Source organism: Myotis davidii, unplaced genomic scaffold (genome assembly GCF_000327345.1).
Source record: "Myotis davidii unplaced genomic scaffold, ASM32734v1 scaffold277, whole genome shotgun sequence".
Lineage (NCBI taxonomy): Eukaryota > Metazoa > Chordata > Mammalia > Chiroptera > Vespertilionidae > Myotis > Myotis davidii.
The window spans coordinates 3,215,425-3,222,007 of record NW_006289214.1 but is presented as its reverse complement, the minus strand read 5'-3'; the positions used below and the strand labels follow the sequence as shown (position 1 = coordinate 3,222,007).

The 6,583-nt window shown below is 35.4% G+C and overlaps 1 pseudogene; it reads left to right on the top strand.

Annotated features, from left to right (window-relative positions):
- Nucleotides 1–4,073: 4,073 nt before the first annotated feature.
- LOC102758646 lies at nt 4,074–4,682 on the top strand (annotated as a pseudogene).
- The last annotated feature ends 1,901 nt before the right edge of the window (nt 4,683–6,583 follow it).

Here is a 6,583-nt window from a genome sequence, read left to right as displayed (position 1 = left end):
GGAACTTTTTTTTCCCCTTTATTGATTAAGGTATTACAAGTGTGTCCTTATCCTCCCCCCACCCCACATTGTCCTCCCATCTCCCCACTCATGCCCTCACTCCCTGGTGTCTGTATCCATTAGTTACGCTTATATGCATGCATACAGGTCCTAAATGGAGCCTTACCTTTGTCTCAGTGGGAAAAAAAAATAGGTTGCTACCTGAATCTTACTTCATTTACATTAAACAGTTTTAATTGAGACCTTGGGCAGGAATTTTTTTTATTATTTTTCCCCTTTATTGATTAAGGTATTACAAGTGTGTCCTTATCCCCACACACACACACATTGTCCTCCCATCTCCCTACTCATGCCCTCACTCCCTGGTGTCTGTATCCATTGGTTATGCTTATATGCATGCATACAGGTCCTAAAGGGAGCCTTAGATTTGTCTCAGTGGGAAAAAAAATAGGTTGCTACCTGATTCTGTGTTTCCTGGACTGCAACTTCTTTTACTCAAATAAATACTTTTTATTCTTTATCACGGTATAAAATTAATTTTGGTTTACAGTGCTCAACCTGTGGAATCTGATGCTATCTCTGGGTAGATAGTGTCAGAATTGAGTTGAATTGCAGGGCAATTATATGCTAATAATATATGCTAATTATATTATAGCATTGACTTTCCGAAACGTTGGGATTGTGCTCCCCTGTACTTCTTTAAATCCATACAAACATTTCACTGGAGGCAATGTGGGGGGAAGTTGTGCCTAAAATTTTTCTACACCTCTACCATAGATACATCAGTTAAACTGAGAATTGGAATGAGGAAATAAGACATCTGATAAAAAAAAATGCATCTGAAGACTAGCATATTGTATTTTGCAAACATGATCTCTGTCTCTCTTTTTCTATGCCTATGCTTCCCTTTGAATACTTTACAATGATCTACCTTTCAGTTCATCACTCTTTTTATTTATTCTTTTTGCTTTGTATAATCCACTGCTCAATTCATCTTAGAGTATTTAATTTCATATGTTAGAGAATATTTACATTTTTTCTTTTGATTTATAGTCAAGTAGCCCACTTTGTGTGTGGGTGGGTAGTAGTAGTAGTAATAGTAGTGGTAGATTTACAGTTGTGAGTCCACAAAACATACATTTTATTTTTGTATTATTATTTATTAATTATTCAACTGTAAATCTACTTTTGCCTACCTCTGTCTATGTGTGCTCAGTAAAGTCTAGCAATGCTAAACATTTTGGAGAAAAAAATTTAGAATATCTAGATGTCATCTTCATTTAGAAATGATTATGCTTGACAAACTGGTGTGCTCAGTGGTTGAGCACCAATTTATGAACCAGGAGGTCACAGTTTGATTCCCAGTCAGGGCATGTGCCTGTGTTGCTGGCTCAATCCCCAGTGTATGGTATGCAGGAGGCAGTCAATCAATGATTCTCTCTCATCATTGATGTTTCTATCTCTTTCTCCCTTCCTTACTAAAATTAATTTGTTAAAGAAATGATTACCCTTTCCTCCTTCCAGGCAAATGTGATGATACTTTTCCCTATTAGTTATAAGCTGAATTGAGTTGAGGCTATAAAGGAAGGTTTACCATAGATTTGTCCTTAAGTTTTAAGAGTTTTCAACTATAATTCTCTCTTGTATTGTCTATTGCTCTAGCAGTTTTAAACTTTAATATTTGTCTAATAAAGCATTCAACAATATTCTTTATGTTTGTCAGAGATCTTTTGCCAATGATTTTAGTCATGAATTTCAGGTGAACGCAGTGTTTAGTTAATGTATAAGAGGGAAACCAGTCATGTCTCTGAAGTCCTCATGTCCCCATCAGAAATTCTTCTGGCATCTTTTTGTGCTATAGACTGGATCTTCAGCCTCCTAATCAGAAGTAGTAAATTCTCTGAGAGAAGAAGAAACTAGGGGAACTAAGTTACCACGTCAAGACTTTGTCTCTCTGCCCCTATAATTTTGATTGGAATAATTAGCTTTTGTTAGATCATAAATATGGTTTGATGGTCTTGCTAGTTATTTTAGGTAGAAGCACTAATTGGCCAGATGGCAGCCAGTACATCAAGAAAAGAAGAAATGATCAGAGCACAGTTTAACTAGACTTCTTCATATGTGAGAAAGCAAGTGATTTTTAAATTTCCTTGTTAGAGCTCAACATATTTATATGTAAAAATAAATAACAAAATATCAAATTGTATAGGCTAGACATGAATTCCATCTTAAGTTTTAATTACTCATGCTTGATTAAGTATAATCAAGCATGAGTAATTAAAACACTTTCTCAGCTTGATCCCATCTAATAGCCACAGGACCAAATGTCCAGCTTTTTTGAAAAGTAAACCATATTGAGATAGAATTGGGCCATAGTACTGCACTGTGATATTCTGGGCCTTGATTATATTCACAGTGTTGGCCTGGCAATAGGAAAGGTTCAGTCACATGTTCGGACTGAAAGTGGAGCATACAAAAATCCCAGTGTGAGCTATTATCTGATCCATTATGATGTCAGGTATTTCTATTAAAAGTTGATTTGTAGGCTAATTTGGAAATTGTCAAATTAGGTTATTTCAGCATGTCATCCAAAAGTGTCTTGGACAACTGGAAATTATAAGCATAATTATTATCATAAGGAGATAAATTTTGTTTGTCTGAATTCTATTCTTGGCTGTCTTAGTGGGTGAATATTGAGATTAGTGTGATCTCTTTACCAACAAATAGAACATTTTATGTATTCTTAAAAAGGTTAAAAAAAATGACTATTAAATGATCAGGTTATTTATTCAATAGCAATTCAGATCATATGAACCAGATAAATCATAATACAGTAATAAACTTTAATATTTCCTAGTGTAAATAAAAATTCTTAAAAATTATCACTTTAATTAATAAGCATGTGGCTATCAGTTCCCTTAGTAAATATGTGTACAGGAAACCCAATTATATATTTCTTCTTAGTTTTACATTCTAGAATATCAGTACCTATTCATTGTTTTTTTTATTTGTTTTGATAATATAGGGCACTTCAACAGATTACTGTGATAAGCATATAAAAAGTTGTACTTATAAATTTAGTTAATTGATAAAAATTTTATGTAAAAAACATATCTGTTGACATCTTGCCACTTTATTTGTTCCAAAGAAAAAAATTTACACTGTAAAGATCATATCCAGTCATGAACAAGAAAACAATTTATATTAATTACCTCTCAAGTACTATTTCTAAGATATATAGCATGGTCTATATATGAAATTAATATACATAAAAATATTCCTCTTTTGCTGATTAACAATATGATTTTCTCAAGTACTATTTCTAAGATATATAGCATGGTCTCTATATATGAAATCAATATACATAAAAAAAATATTCCTCTTTTGCTGATTAACTTAATATGATTTTTGACCTATTTTTTAGATTGGCATAATTGATTCCCAGATTATTATGAAGTTGTGTTGATATACAACACTCATTATAATAATCAGTTAGTAATCACTCATGGACCCCTTGAATCCACTATTGTTTTCCATTGTCAGAAACTATAAGTTTCTCTAGAAAATATGAATGCAGGAAGAGGAGGGGAATGGGGCTTTTCATTCCAGAACATGTAGTTTCTTTATATAAAGGTACAGGGAAAAAATGAGGAGCAGATCATGTTATTGCAGAAGGTTTTTCCAGTACACTAAATTCAAACAAGTAAGTCCAAAAATATGGCAATCTATCTAACACAGAGACTGTCCAAAATATAATAACATGATTTAACACTTCAACTGAGGCCAAAAAGAGTATTCAGTTCACTAAATTAAACAGTAATATGCTAAATTATCATAAGAAAACCTCTGTTATGGAATTAAAAAGAAAAGACATATAAATGGAAAAAATGAGATTAGTAAAGTTGAATGGTTTCTGGTTGCAAGTAACAGAAAAACTGATTGACTAAGTATAATAAAGATGTATTGTTTAGAACAAAGACCTTTTAATAAGACTAATGAGACTTTTTTATTACAAAACGTTTTTTGAATTCTTTAAAATTTAAAACAACAAAAACAAACAAAAGCACACTTGCATGGTTAGCTACACCCTGAAGGAAATTCACAATGATCAAGAGTAATTGCCTTCCTTGGTGAGGCTTTGAGAAGTGAAGACCAAAAGGATACTCGGATTAGGGAAGCAGAGGCCAAGAGAGATGCTAAGATTCGGGAGCTAAAGGCAAGTAGGAAAAGGTGTCTGCTGGTACTGGCCAAGGTGCAGTAGGGCTGCGAGCTGAAGAAGGCCGTGTATGACTTCACGGTCAACAGCCATAGAGCACAGGATGACCTGGCCTATGAATTTCAGGTGGCTAAGACTAAACAAGAGATAGGGGAGCAGTGGGTACCGGTGAGGTGGTAGAGCAGAGCTAGCAGGTGGCAGTGCAGGAGCTGGAAATAGAGAAGAGCTGGAGGCCAGTGTTTGGAAACCTGTGGAAGCCAAGCACTGCAGGCTGGAGTGCCTAGCAAGGCCAAGAAGTCCGGGATGAGTACGTAGGCAGAGGCAGAAACTGAGTCTGTGTGGCTCTGTGAAGAGGTTAAGGCCTTTTCAATAGTGGCTGGAGCCCAAGGATGATGTTGAGCAGATGACCAAGGGGGCAGAATCCTTCTATCTGTACCAGGAGTTTGCTCAGCAGTTCTGCTGTTAGAGAAGCTCCCAGGTGGCAGAGGAGTTTAATGGTCTCTCGATCCTGGATAAGATTGCACTAATGTCCAGTGGACGTGAGGCTGTGAGGGGGGCAAGGTGAGGGGAGGATGAACTGGACATCTTGAGCTGCCTGCAGGAGAGCACAGAGGGACACACAGGCCTCAGCATCTCCCAAGTGAATCATCAAACTTCACCAACAGCCTGAGCTCACAGTCTTCTTTGATCCCTAGCCTCATGGCTCAAGGTCGCTGAATGGTCTCCAGACTGCATACGCTCCAGCTGGCTCCCTGAGCAGGTTCTTTGACAGTGGGTATATTACCAAGACTGCCAGGCCCGGGGGCCTCATGCCAGCCTTCTGATTATCCCACCCCATCCCAACTTTGTAAACTGACTTCCTGATTTAAATAGACTATTTCTTTTTTTTTCTTCTTTATGTTATTTTTCCCCATCAATACTTATCCCCCACACCCCCTTCTCCCTCCACCCACCCCACCCCGAAATCACCACACTGTTGTCCGTGTCCATGAACGCTTTCTCTTTTTTTTCTTTTATGCTCAATCCTTTACCCCTCTGTGGGAACCATGCCAGGCCCTGGATAATCAAAGCCAATGGGAGCACAAAGGCTTTGTTATCAATACACCAAGCAAGTGCCCTGACCAGAAATCAAACCATAGGTTCATAGGTTGATGCACAACCACTGAGCCATGCCGGCTGGGCAACATTTTTGGATATATATTCTTCATAAAGAGAGCTCCTGTTTATGGCTCAGTGGTAGGGCACCAACCTATGAACCAGGAGGTCATGGTTCAATTTCTGGTCAGGGCACATGCCTGGGTTGTGGGCTCCATCCCCAGTAGGAGGCAAGCAGGAGGTAGCCAATCAATGGTTGTCTCTCATCATTGGTGTTTCTATCTCCCTCTCCCTTCCTATCTGAAATCAATACGATCAATAAAAGTATATGTTAAAAAATGTTATGTTATATTATATGTAATGGTAAAATATTGATAGCTTTAGCCTGACAGTGAAAACAGATAAGGATACACAATATCACCATTAGTATTCAACATTATAATGGAAGATTAAGTGGGAGCAAAAACTGATGTTGAAAGATTGGAAAGAAAAAGTAAAACTGTCATCTCTATATATAAGTGTAAAAATTTTAAAATAATTTACAGACAAAATAGTGTAACATAAATAAACATAGCAAGGTCACTAAATATAAGGTGTTTATTAAAATATACATTTGTAATTCTTTGTGTGACAACCCAATTTATAGAAAACAAAATGAAAATGAAAATGAAAAATGATCACTTCAATAACATGAATAACGGAATACATGTAAGGGATGAATTTATTTAAAATATATAATACATCTTCATAGAAATTTATGGAAGAAAATTAAAATCTAAATAAAGAAGAGATATCCAATGTTATTTTATTAGAAGATTCAATATTATAAATATGTCAACTCACCACAAAATTGATTCAGGATTCTATGTAACCATAGTCAAATATCAGGATTTTTTGCTTTCTTTTATTTTTTTTTTAAAGAGTGGATTTTTAAATTTGAAAACTATTATGTATAACCAAATGGTCTAAAGTATTCAAGAGAATCTTAAGAGGAACATAGATGGAGGACTATTATATATCAATACATTTTATATTTAATGTAATTTAAAAAGTAGAGTGTAGTTGGAATAGAACACAATGGAAAAGCCAGAATTAGATACCTGCATTCATGGTCATTTGTTTTATCTCAAAGTTCATACTGTGAAGCAACTGAGTAAGGGTTTTTTTCAATAAATTAGGCAGCATTAATTTTGTGTACATATAGAAGAAAATAAAATATAATACCCATTTGAAATCATTCACAAAAAGAAATACTACATAAAATGTAAAACA